This window comes from Manis javanica, chromosome 2 (assembly GCF_040802235.1).
Source record: "Manis javanica isolate MJ-LG chromosome 2, MJ_LKY, whole genome shotgun sequence".
Taxonomy (NCBI): domain Eukaryota; kingdom Metazoa; phylum Chordata; class Mammalia; order Pholidota; family Manidae; genus Manis; species Manis javanica.
The window spans coordinates 29,374,162-29,387,386 of record NC_133157.1 but is presented as its reverse complement, the minus strand read 5'-3'; the positions used below and the strand labels follow the sequence as shown (position 1 = coordinate 29,387,386).

Sequence of the window (13,225 nt, the reverse complement as noted above, 5' to 3'; positions counted from 1 at the left end):
TTAAGGTATGTCCTACATTCCTTCTTCTAAATCTTTTATAAAAACTCCTCAGGGGATATTGATAATGGTATAGATATGGGAATGAATGGGTACAGGGATATAAGTAGCAATATAGATCTTGCAGAGTTCCTATGCAATGAATACTCAATAAATACTACTCTGTTCTAATCAGATCCTATAAATACCTATGCCCAGATCTTAAGGGGTGTGAGGAAAAAACTCCCATATTGTGAACATTAAAACAAGCCAGGATATCATTTAGAACATACGGAACTGACAACTGAGAACGTGAGGGCAAGAATACAACGTGCTCCCAGCTCTTTTGGTTTTCCTTAATCCTTTTTCTTGTCCTGATGTAGAAAAGGGTTGAATTTTCTCATGTCATGAGCAAATGACCACATCAAAATCAAATATGCAATAACATTGGATTGGAGTAGGAATGAGGGAAACAGAGTGGGAAGTCTAGGAAGATATGATTGAAAAGAAGCAACCCTTTATAGTAAAATAGTCTTTAGTATTCACTGAAGGTATTTGCAAAATGACCTGTGGAAGTCTGCTGTCGGCTCCTTGAGTACACCTTGATCAGTGTGATGTCAGTACTATGTCACTCATTCCAAACAGTGGTACCTTTCAAAAGATGTCCAGAGTCTGATTATTTCCTACCAGAGTGTCCAGATGACAAATTATTAATGAGCAAAGAGAAGAAAATATGACACAGGATACTGGACTAGATACTTTATATACATTATTTCATTTAATTCACCCAGTACCCTGTAAGGTAGGTTACAGTCCTATCCTAATTGTACAGATGAAGAATATGATATAAAATGGTATTAAGTAACTTTTCACAAGGTGTGTGAGAGTGAGTATACAGACACATACATAATTTGTTTCAGAGAAAGAGATTTTATGACCATTGTCTGATCTGCTTCCTGCATATGTAATTAAAACAAGTTGTTCAAAGTAGAGTATTACTAGATTACAATTAAAGGGGAAATATCTTTAAAAGTCACTGTTATTTTTCCTTAGCAGAGATAGGTTATACCAATTTGTGTTCTCCTCCGGCTGGAGCAGAGTCCAAAGGATATAAATTATAATTCATCTGTAACCTCTTTACCTCATTTATATAGGCCCACCTGTTTGCATTTCAGGGCAAGGATGCTCATTGAGGGATGTCAGAAGATCCCCACCATCCAGGAATGAATCCTGCATATTGCCTGTTTTGGTACCTGAAATCCCCACTTGAGTCACTAAATTGAGCTGAAGTGGAGTTTCAGGAAGACCACTATAAAGCAGAAACTTTTCAGCCTAGAGGAGCATCAAATTCCCATTTTCATGATCAATGACACATTAGTCCATTTGGATCTATCATAAGCGAACAGAGAGCTGGATCCTGGAAACATAAGCCAGGGATATTAAAATGAGATTAGTTAGAGTTCAGCAGCATGAGATGCTGCTCATAGGGAGGGAGATGACCAGTAGGTAGTATGTAAATCTTAGAGAACTCCAGAAACAGCATCTAAAAGGAAGGGTGATTGCTGGGGAAAGAAGCACTTGTTTTGTACTTCCCTTCTTTTGTTTTTTTGGTCCCAGGATGCCCAATAGCTTAAATCAAAAACCTGGAAGTCACCCTAAGTCACCTGGGAACTTGTTAGAAACATAAAGTCTCAGGCCTCATTCCATACCTACTGAATCAAGAAATGTGGGGACATAGCCCCTGATCACCTGTGTTTTATGGCAAGTTGTCCCGATGATACTGATGCATACTAGAGTTTGAGAGGCATAGGCTTAGGCCATTAGAATGTCTTGTCCCTTTAAACAGTATCTCTACATCTTGTCTTGCAACTTGGCCCCCCTTACCCCAGTCCCACACAAATATCATCCATTGACCATTCTATAGATCTTTCTGGAGCAAAAATAAGATTAAGTCATTTTCCTGCCTACAACCTTTCAGTGAATTCCAAGTGTCTTTCACAGTGTGACGCCTTGCTTCTGTTCCAGTTCCTGGCTGCTCCTTCTGCACAGAATATCCCACTGCCACCCTCTTACCATGAAAGCTGACAAATTCCACTCATCCTTCAGGATGCTTCTTACACATTACCTCTTTACCAGTCTAGACAGCTGGCTACCTCCTCTTCCAGGCTCCTGCTAAGCCATACACCTGTATCTTGTATAGGCACTTAGAATATTGCTGTAATAACGTAAGTCTGTTCCTCCTATTAATTGGTGACCCCTTGGAAAGTCAGGATTGTCTATATATTTTTCGCTTTATAGTGACAGCATATTGCAAAATGCCTGGCACATAGTAGGTTTCCAATAATTTTTTTGATGAGTAAAGACCAAAGATGAACTCTGTTAAATCACAAATTTGCCTAAAATTGTTACCATAAATGCTGATCCTTAAATATTCATTTGCCTCCTGTTTAACTAACTTTATTACCAGTCTTCAGCTTAGTTCTAGGAAATTAAAGTAGATAAATAAGGCAATTTCTAAGAGAAAGTCAGAAATCTATTCTGACTTTTAAGTAGGAGAATTGGAGGTGGGAAGAAGAGTATTTATCTTGAGAAGGGTTACTTGCTTTTTCTGAGTATCTGTGAGTTTTTTTTCATAAGAGGTAAAAACATACTACTTGAAATAAAGATCTTTTAAATGAAGATGTTTCCTTGGAAAAACTTAAGATAAAATAAAGAGAGTAATCAAAATGTATTACAAACATTACTATAAAGAGCTTAACAGTCTCCTTTCTAGCCCAGTAGCGACCAAAATGCATACTATGCAGTTAGCATTAGAAAATAACATGTCAGCTAGCCTAATTAAGCTGAAATGGCATGACTTTTCTCTTACAGTTTATATAATTATTCTAGAATCCATTGCAGAATATTTCCCAACAGATACAATCAGCTTCACATTGCAAAAATGACCCATGAATTAGCAAAATATTTCAAACAAAATAATGCTTTGTACCATCAAGGATGAGAAAAAACTTGGGATTCTAACACATTCCTGGTGAGACTAAGTTGTTATCCTTTTTCTGTATAGCAATTTGACAGTGTATTTCAATAGCTTTAAAAATAACTTGTCCTTTTTAACCCAAAACTCTACTTCAAATAATCAATGCTAAAGAAATGATCAGAGGTGAAGATTAATTTTTATGGACAAAATTATTTTACCATAACATAAATTAGAAAAATCTAATAATATAATTTTAAAAAATAATGCTGCCACTCTAAATTACAATCTCAGCAAATGATATACTTAAGAATTTTTAATGAAAATGGAAATATTCATGATAGAATGTTATGTGAAAAAGTTAAGACACCACAAATCTGTATTTTGAAATAACAAGGATACATTATATTCATGTGTATGTATGTGCATGTATGTATCACAGAGAAAAGAGATTGAAGGGAAATCCACTAAAAGTTAACTGATGAGAAAATGCAAGAATAGTGAAGTCACAGGGAAACCATCCCAAGTAAGCCATCTCCGCAAGTAGACAAATACCGTGTCGACCTTGACAGACAGGATTGAATTCCTCTGATTCACAAATCCAACAACAAATTCTTTTCCCAAGGTTCTCATTATAAGACACAGGGCCTCCCAGGCTATAGGTATACACCCTCCCAGCTAAACTCCTCTGTTTCTAAAAGATTATATAATTTCTGTAGCTGTGTTTATATGATGTGTGAAGGGAGGAAAGGAATTGGCTGAACTGACAAATTTGACCAACATTTTATGAAAAAATGGAGTCAAGTTGGTAATGCGTATTTAGACTTCTCTTTCCTCATTTTTTCCCTCTACATACCTTTCCCTTCATTTACGATTTCCTTTGGTATTGCATTACATTGAACAACCATAACACACAGATTTCAGTTCTCAAAAGAGATGAATCCCCGTATTCTTTCTTCAGCATCCAAGACAAAATAAGGAAGCCACATTTTCCCAAAAATTCATGAAGGTAAGTTCAGTTGAATTGTTTTCACTTACAAACACACTTGAGAAAGTATATTCCTGTATCAGTTATTAAATGGTAACTTTTTAATACTGAAAAGTAATGCAGAAAAAACATTAGAATTTGATGAGAGCCTTTGGTTTGTCATATAGAAAAGGAAAACTAACTTCCTCTTCCCAAATAACTACTTTCTTTTGAATTAAGAAAAAACTGATATAAATATGCCAAGATTAGACTGTTAGCATCAAAAATTGTCATCCGAAAGCTATTTATTATGGGCTTTTCATTTGGGATCATATAGTTGCTCCATTATTACTTCTAATAAAAATTTCATTAAATACCAAGCAAGTCTTATGCAATTTCGGTCAGGCCTAAGATTAGGTAGTACTGGACAGAATAGAAAGTGCCATGGTAAACAGCTAATTCATGTAGCACTAATTAATTGCCATAAATTAAGTGTGACCTAAATGGAGCATGAATATTTTAAATGCAGTTTCAAAGGTCACAGTGTTTTATGGTTCTAAGAATTGATACCCTGAGACAAGCTTAATGTCAGCCTTTTCAAGAGCTAGAAAATCCTTCTCAATTTTGAAAGTCATCTAAATGTACTTTATCTGAAAAGAGACTTTGATTCAATCAGTCCGTTTCTGTTTGCATTCCATATTTATAATTATAAACTGGGGAACTGCTCATATTCATTCAACCTTTCAGTGAGTAATTTGTTGGGCATCTACTGTACACTAGACACTGTTTGGGTGTTGAGGACATATTTGTGAACAAATTTATTTGCCCTCATTGTGTTTATATTCTAGTGGGGGAAGCCAGGCATTAAACAAATAACTAAATCATAGAGTTTGTTAGGTAAGTGCTGTGGAGAAAAATAATGTAGAAAGAGGAAATAGGGTGTTTGTGCAGACAAGATAATATAATTTTAAGAAAAGAGGAAAAGGCTGTCCTACAGTGAGAATGGTCTAGAGTTGGAGGTGACTGCATAGCAGGACAGCGACCTATCCCCGGAAATAGGTGCCAAGTGACCTAGGCCAGTTTCCTGTGCTGGCAGAGGAAGCTGAGCCTGGCTGAGTAGTCTAGAAACAGTTTGCAACGTCCAGGCATCCAGATTTAGTTCTGAGACAAGAGATTGGACCCGAAAAGAAAAATGGCAAAAGCGAGGCAGGGCATGGGCCTGAAGCAGACAGGGGCAGCCCCGGCACTCAGTAGTGGGAACTAGAGTTGCAGCTCAAGTGCATAACATCCAGGATGGATCTTAGGGGAAAAATGGAGCCTCAGTTTCTGAATCCCATGAGCAGCCAGGCCACCAGACTTTGAGATTAAGATGTCTGGTACTTCCTCCTAGAAATCAGGGTTGGCTCTGTAGGTGGGAATCAAGGCTGCAGGGAGGGGAGCATGCAGGAGCTGGGATCCTTGGGTGACCCAAAAGGCATAGCCAGGACCCACCCTCTGCTTTTTGTTACTCTGCTCAGTGCAGAGAACAGATCTGATCCCCTTCCGATGGCCCTCAGAGAACCACAACAGTACAGGCCTGAGGAGGGCTCCTGGCCCAGACCTCTTAGGTTCCTCTCATTGTCAGGAGGGAAGTTCCTTAGTCATATGATATTCTGGTGATCCTTTTCTGAGGGTCCACCCAGCACCAGGGTTTAGAGGCCAAACTCAAATAAAAGGACTACTGAGCAGATTGGCCACTGCAAATTCAGTGAAATCTGCTCTAAAGCAACACTGCTGACATTTTAGGCCAGATGATTGTTTTCTGTAGGGGGTAGGGGTAGAGGACTGTCCTGTGCCTTGTCAGATGTAGCATCCCTGACCTCCACCCACCAGGTGCCAGTGGTGCCCTCTGCCCCTCTAGTGACAATCAAAAATGTCTCCAAACATTGCAAAAGGTACCCTGGGGGAAGGAGCACCTTGAGTTGAGACCCCCAACTGCTGTAAAGGTTTAAAAAAACAAATACACTTCAAAGATTTTTTTGAAGAAAGTTATATGAATATTTCTGCTATGCAAGGTTCTACATACACAACACAATTAGGCACAACAAGGGGCCAAAATACTGAGTATTGGAAATGACTCCCAACAATTGATAAAGGGCAGTTTCAAAGTTTTCTGTAATGAAAAATAAAATTTACAATATATGCAAGATCAGTCGAATATTATGTTGTACACCTGAAACTAATATAATATATCCATTGTAGCTCAATTTTTTAAAAAGTGTGTATTTTGGAAACAAATTATTACATTAGAATATAATAATGGTGATTGGGAAATGCATCCAGCAGAGGGCAGCAGTGCCAGATATGGGTGTCTGCTTCACGGGCAGAGCTTGACAGCTGCCCCTGGGGGCTTGATGCTGGTCTGGTGGTAGGAATGGGGATGGAGTCAGATCACCAGCTTCAACTTTAGAAACTTGTAAACACGGATCAGGAAGAATTTGAGGGCTGTTATTTGGAAGCCCTCCAGGCTTTGATATATCTATTTTTAGATTCCTTGTAAGCTAAAAAAGTGAAAACCTTCATTCTCCATTTAGTTTGTATCAAAGGTGTACAGTTGACCCTAGAACAACACTTGTTTGAACTGTGCAGTTCCACTTATACAGATTTTCTTCAATAGATATATCGGAAAATGTTTTGGATTTGTGACAATTTGAAAAATTTTCTCTAGCTTTATGGTAATAATACAGTATATAATACATATAACATACAGATAATAATAGTTAATGCTATTAGTAAGGCTTCTGGTCAATAGTAGGCTATTAGTAGTTAAGTTTGGGGGGATTCAAATGTGATATGAGGATTTTTGGCTGCAGAGAGGGCAGCGCCCTTGACCCCCACATTTTTAAAAAGGGCCTCTATACTTTCTAGGCTTACAGGCATCCACATCCTCATGTGACTGTAAAACTGTCATTGCTTTTGGCAAACCTGTAGGATCTTTGTGTCTGTCAGTCAGCATTTGGCTGCATACTGCCTAGGGAACTGAGAAGCCGATTCTGAAAAGCTAGCAGGAGTGAGAGAGGAATCAGACATCCAGAGAGAGAAAGCGCTGAGGAGCTTGTCCTGAGAAAGGAGAAGTAAAGAAGATAGTCCTGTTGAGATAAAACCACATCATCAAGAAATGATGTAACTTTATGCTTTGGGGAAATAGAAATATAATTGTTGGTTCTTTCATTTGCAGAAATATTTGGGGGTTTTCTAGTTGACTATCCATCATCTCTATTAAGTAATTATCCTCCCTCTTATCATGATGAGTAATTATAATAATGACATGTATAGGGTAGTTTTAAAACCAGCAGCTCATCATATTGTGAAAGGTGTTTTATTAATATGAAGGATAAATAACACATGGAGTTGAGTATTTGTTTGAGGTTGTTAGAATTACAGGGGTCTTGTCTCTTTCCTCTGTTTTAGAAATAGTTTAATTGTCAAATTATTTAAAATACTGAGGGCATCTACTTCCCTCAGTTATAAAAATAATAGTAACATCTATACAGAACTCACAATTTACGAAGTGTTTTTACAACTATTTCTATGATTTGCTTAAAACCCTGTGATATAGTGAGGTTCAGATTTATTGAAATAAAATTATTTTTAGGTTTAAAACCGTAACTGCAAGACCAGTAGTGTACTGTTAGCCTTTGGTATTTTTGTGACATCTGTAGAAGAAAGAGACCAAGAACCTTGTTCTGTGAATCCCTGAAATTAGTTATCCAAGGAATTGATATATATGCAATTCTGTCAGAAACATCTTTTTGAAGCACAAGATACTACTTGACATATGTAGATCCATTTGCCCTGATGGTATTTGTATCATACTAGAAAATAAGGCAGATTATTGCTGAAGTGATGAGAAAAGTGCCTCATTCAGAGATGACATATCATAGGCATTCTATCATGCTTGTTGGAAAATTGCTGGCTAAAGAGTGGGAAAATTCTTGTTCTGTTGTGACAAGTGCAGTACATTTCACCAGGGCCATCCTCTGAAGTCTTGCCTCTTCTCAGTGCCTGTGTATGTGTGTGTGTTCATGTGAACACATGCAGGACAAAGCATACAGAACCCAAATGGATGCCTATCCAGATTCTTTGTAAGTACATGAAAATATGAGCTTGGAAGGTTATGATGAAGAGTATGGATTTTGAGCCAAACTATTTAGTTTCTAATCCCAATTCTTCTATGTACTAACTGTGTGAACTTGGTCAAGTTAACTGACCTCTCTCTGCTTCAGTTTCTTCATCTGTAGAGTGTGGAGGTAATATACAATCTACCTCATAGGATTGTGGTGAGGCCTAAGTGAACTCATATTTCAAAGCATTCAGAACAATACCTAGTACACACCGAGCACAGTGTATTGGCTATCACTATTACTATCCTTATTGCTATTGTTACTACCTAGTATACGCAACAGTCTTATTCAAGCATCTCATCATCAGCTCAGTACATCTTTTCAAGGAAATGGGATGAACATAGTAATTGCAGATAAATATCTTCATTAGGAAACTTTCACTCTGAATAAAGCATGTTAAAGGGAAAACATTTCAACATCTTTTCCTAAAGAAGTGGTTGTTTTGAAGGAATGGTTTTCACAGCTGAATCGAGAACACATTTGCAGTCACTGAACGACTTTCTCCAGTGAGACTTTCCACTAGGGATCTTGATGTGGCAAAAGAAAAAGCAAAGAGGAATTCTATGCATTTCTTTGTAGCTTGTATTCCATCTGCAATGGTGATTTGATGAAAGATGTAATCTAGAATTAAGCATTGGTGATTGAATGAATCAGAATGTACTTTGAGGGGAACAGCTATTCCCCTTCCACTGTCAGAAATGGCCCTGGTAAGCCACACCACTTACTTGTACCTGTTTGTGTAGGATACAATTTTCATCAATTTTCCCACTAAAACAAAGGCCAGGAATTGATTTGAGGGCAAGTTCACTTGTTTCTTGAATATCATAGCAGCAAAGCTACTGCAAAACATTCACAGAGCTGGTTAACTTCTGAAAACAAAATGTTCAAGCATTCTCAGTATCACATGATACAGCAGCTCTTTAATTCTCTTTCATTGCACTGTTTTGCTATGCATAAACAAAACAGCAGTCCTGTTTTAGAACTGATTGGTAAGAGTTTGGCAGCGTATGCTGAGGAAGGAGTGAGATCCCCTTTCCTCTCAGAAAATACTATTACCCACTTAACCCACAGAACTTGTCTTTACATCTTTTTCAATACCCTTTTCTTTGTTAAAGTTCTCTATATTAGTTTCTTCACATGAAAATATGTAGGAGCCAGGATTTCATATGGCCATGTGTTAATATTTAAACTGATACCATTGCAACTTTTTCAAAATCAGAAATGGAGACATTTCTCTCAATGTGCATGTCTAAGGAAATGTGTATTCGAGCTCACCATGACTCCCACATTCCTGTGCTTCCCAAATGTCTTTGGAAAGAAGTCTTTCCTGCGTTATAGCATGCGTCTGCATCTTACAGCTTAAGGTTCTTCTTTCATTTTTTCTGTATTGAAAATGGAGAATGCTTTGATTTCTAAATTATGATTTACAAGCTTCCCAGCTCAAGAGACACTTATAAAGGCCCAGGTTTCAGTTATTTTCTTTATTTGCAAGTGCCTTGCACTACACTGAATTTTATGAAGTTTATTAAAAAAGAGACATGGTCCCTACAACTTACATGCTGACAGTCTGAGGTGAACCCTGGGTTCAGTAGAATTAGGTATGTCGGGCACCAACACGAGTTAGAAAATTTGGGCAAGTTCCTATGCTCTTTTCTCCTCTTCTCCTGTTAATTTTCTCTGCAGCTTCTTCAGCAGTTCGTTCATTGATTCCACAAATATCTATTAAAAATTTACTATGAAGATTAGCATGCATGGGGGGGAGGGAGAAAGGGGAGGGAGGGCTGTACAACACAGAGAAGACAAGTAGTGATTCTACAACATTTTGCTATGCTGATGGACAGTGACTGTAAAGTGGTTTATAGGGGGGACCTGGTATAGGGGAGAGCCTAGTAAACATACTATTCTTCATGTAAGTGTAGATTAAAGATAAAAAGAAAAAGAAAAGCGGGGTTACTCCTTGATAGGATAAAACTAACTGTAAATCAATGATTAATGCATGCTTTAAATATCCTTAATTTTGATCACTTAAAGGGTGTCAGGTGATCGGCTATGGAGGTACACTTTTCTGATAATATTCCTTTCTCTTAAAAAAAAAAAAAAGCAGTTCCTGTGTGGTGACCTCCAGTGAGTTCTACACAATGGTATAAAGGGCATATCAAAGTGAGGGCAAAGGGTCTGTTTGTGTTTATACAGAGGATCAAAGCCTAATTTGGCTACCCAGAAAATGAACTAAGATACAATATGAAGAAGAACTTCCAACATCAGCACTCTCTGGAAGAGTCATACCAGAAGATGATCATCAAAAAACCTCAACAAAGATCCAGGTGATGCTGCAGTTGTAGCTGCATCCATCCCACCAGTTCCTGGACTTGCCATTGGAATGAAGAAGGAGATATCTAAGCTGGCCTGTGCTTTCAGTAAAACAACAAATTTGACTGGATCTAAACTGTTGGAACTCAACCAAGAATTAGGAGAAGTGCAAGTTGGAGCACTCCAAAATCTTACAACTACAGACTATCTACTGTTAAAAGAACATGTGGGATGTGAACAGTTCCCAGAAATGGGTTGTTTTAATTTGTCTGACTTCTCTCAGACTGTTCAAGTATAGTTGGACAATATCCATCATATCACAGACAAATTTTCACAAATGCCTAGGGTGCCTAACTGGTTTTCTTGGCTTCACTGGAGATGGCTAGTAATTATAGATCTGCTTTGGTTATGTAACTGTATTCCTATTATGTTAATGTGTGTGCACAATTTAATTAATAGTTTAAAACCTATACATTCTTAAGTTACTCTACAAGAAGATATGTCAAAGAAATAATCAATCCTCCCATGTTTTCTTCCATATGCTACCTCTATAGCTTTTCTTCTTCCTTCCTAATTACAACCCTTAAATAGAATTCGTGCCTCATATCGAATTTACCGAGTATCATAATTCTTCCAAGTGGTAAAGACACCTCAAGACAAATGCTGGGCATAGAAGCCACAGGGCATAAACCTGAAAAGAAGTAAAAAGCTAACCTTTTCAAACAATATGGCTTCTCTCTCACCTACCAACTTTACATCTCCCTGTATGGCCCTGGAAGATGACTGGTTAGCCAGAGACAGGTAAGATTCCTCAAGGGAGGAACAACCTAAGACAGGCACAGTCATAGGGGGTCCATGAGGTGAGAAATTGGGGATCAACAGTGGTGAGGCTTAGAACCTCATCCCCCCTGTTTTGAGAGAAATCTTCTGCATCTGTGGATGTTTTAATGCCTTGTCTAGCTTGGATTAACACATAGTCTACAGGCACACACCTGATCATCTACAATTGCTCTCTTACAACACTAAACTATGTTTTCTACCTTTATCTTGCATCTACCTACCACTTCAGCATTTTATTAAAAATAAAAATAATAATAATAATAAAGGGAGAAATGTGGGATCCACATATAAATCAAGTATAAAAATCAAACAAGTATTTATATTTGACCTGATTGTTTATAGTTCATAATGCGTGATCAAAACCAAAAGTTTCTGTGATGACTGCCCTAGTACTGTTCACCATGTAAGTACTTATTCACTGTGTAAGAATTTGTTCACCATGTAAGAACTTGTTCGTTATGCTTCAGAAGATTGGAGACTGACGAGAATTAGGCTTGAGATGGATTAATGATTGTGCATTGAGCATTGACTCCCCTATACAGAATTTTATTGTTGTTAACAACCATTTGATCAATAAATATGAGAGATGCCCTCTCAAAAAAAAAATTATAAAACAAGCACATTGTAAGAAGGTTGAGCAATTTCAGAGAAGTAGTATGAAAATACGTCCCAAGTAATCCTATCAGCTGTTTAACATATTTCTTATAACAATCACAGAACTAGTGTTTTTACCGTCTATACAGAAATATATTGGTTATTGTAAAAAAAAAAAATTTACTATGTGCAAGGTTTGATACTGGGTGCTTAGAATACAGTGTCAAGCAAAAACATATGTTCTCTGCTCTTTCAGAGCTTGTATGGTCTACAATTCTAATGAGAGAGATGGACATTATTGAGTAATCATACAAATGTAAAATTCCTACTGGGACAAGGGACATGAAAAAGAAGTATAATAGTACCCTGTTAGTCTAAATAGGAATATTTTTCCAAGACTCCATGTGATGTGTGATTGTTTCTTTCTCCCTGTTCATTGCTCAGTGGAGCAAGGTCTATGCACACTCAGTGTTCATCAACAGAGTTTTGACTTCCTCTTGGCCCTCTTTTCAGAGCTGCAGATTGGTGTGCACAACACTGATTCCAATCCCAGGTTAGCAGGCTTTCGATTAGAGATCCTCAGGTCCAATGAACTAGCATCTGCTTGTACACCCACCGCTACAGAGATGGCGTGAGCACAAAGCTACAGTGCCCAGCATGCACTGCTCCCAGAGCACGCAGGTCTGTTCCTCTCAGAAGCAAAATGGCAATGCCTGTACCCCTGCCACCTCCTACCTAGTTGTCTGGGAGTTTGTCTCTAATATGTTTAGAGGAATGAAGGAGGAGAGGAGACAGTTCCAGGCAAATTCAAAGAGCAGAATTCGTTCAGTGGAGTGACCACAGTCCTATTTTCTGAACAGTCTAAATCCTGGATCTCTGAATGAGTGGCCAGAGAGTAAGAGAGAAAGGAAATCTCTCCCTGGGTTCCCTCCCATGATCTGTCTTCTGTGGAGAAACTTAAGTTTTTCATGAAATAAAACTCGTGTGTGTGTGCATGCATGTGTGCGTGTAGGATAGAGAGAGAAATCAAACCCACTCCATATCACTTATTGATATTGGAAACCCCTAACTGATTGTCTGTTTTTCACTGTCATCATATATATTTTAATGAGTAACTGAGAGGTGCTCTAGCAGAGGCTGTCAGCAAAGTGTCATTTTAAACAAGAAAATTACGTTTATAATTTAACATAAAACAGTTGGCCTTCTGAGGCTCCACCTAAGGTCACAGGCTCTTTGTGGCTAAAATGAATTTAGTCCTTCCCTCGCTCACCCCACCAGTCCCTGCTAATTATTACTCTACTGTCTGGGTGTAGGCTGCCTAGTGAAGGTCTCTTGTGTGGAAAGCAACAGAGTCCTTGGTTCTCAGCTGTCTGGTTGTGTATTTTGATCAGTTCTTTGTTT

The 13,225-nt window shown here is 38.0% G+C and overlaps 1 protein-coding gene across 3 annotated transcripts in view; it reads left to right on the top strand.

The window, feature by feature from the left end:
* PLPPR1 (phospholipid phosphatase related 1) overlaps window positions 1-13,225 on the top strand; it is a 252,593-nt gene that overhangs the window by 213,197 nt on the left and 26,171 nt on the right. The window lies entirely within an intron of this gene.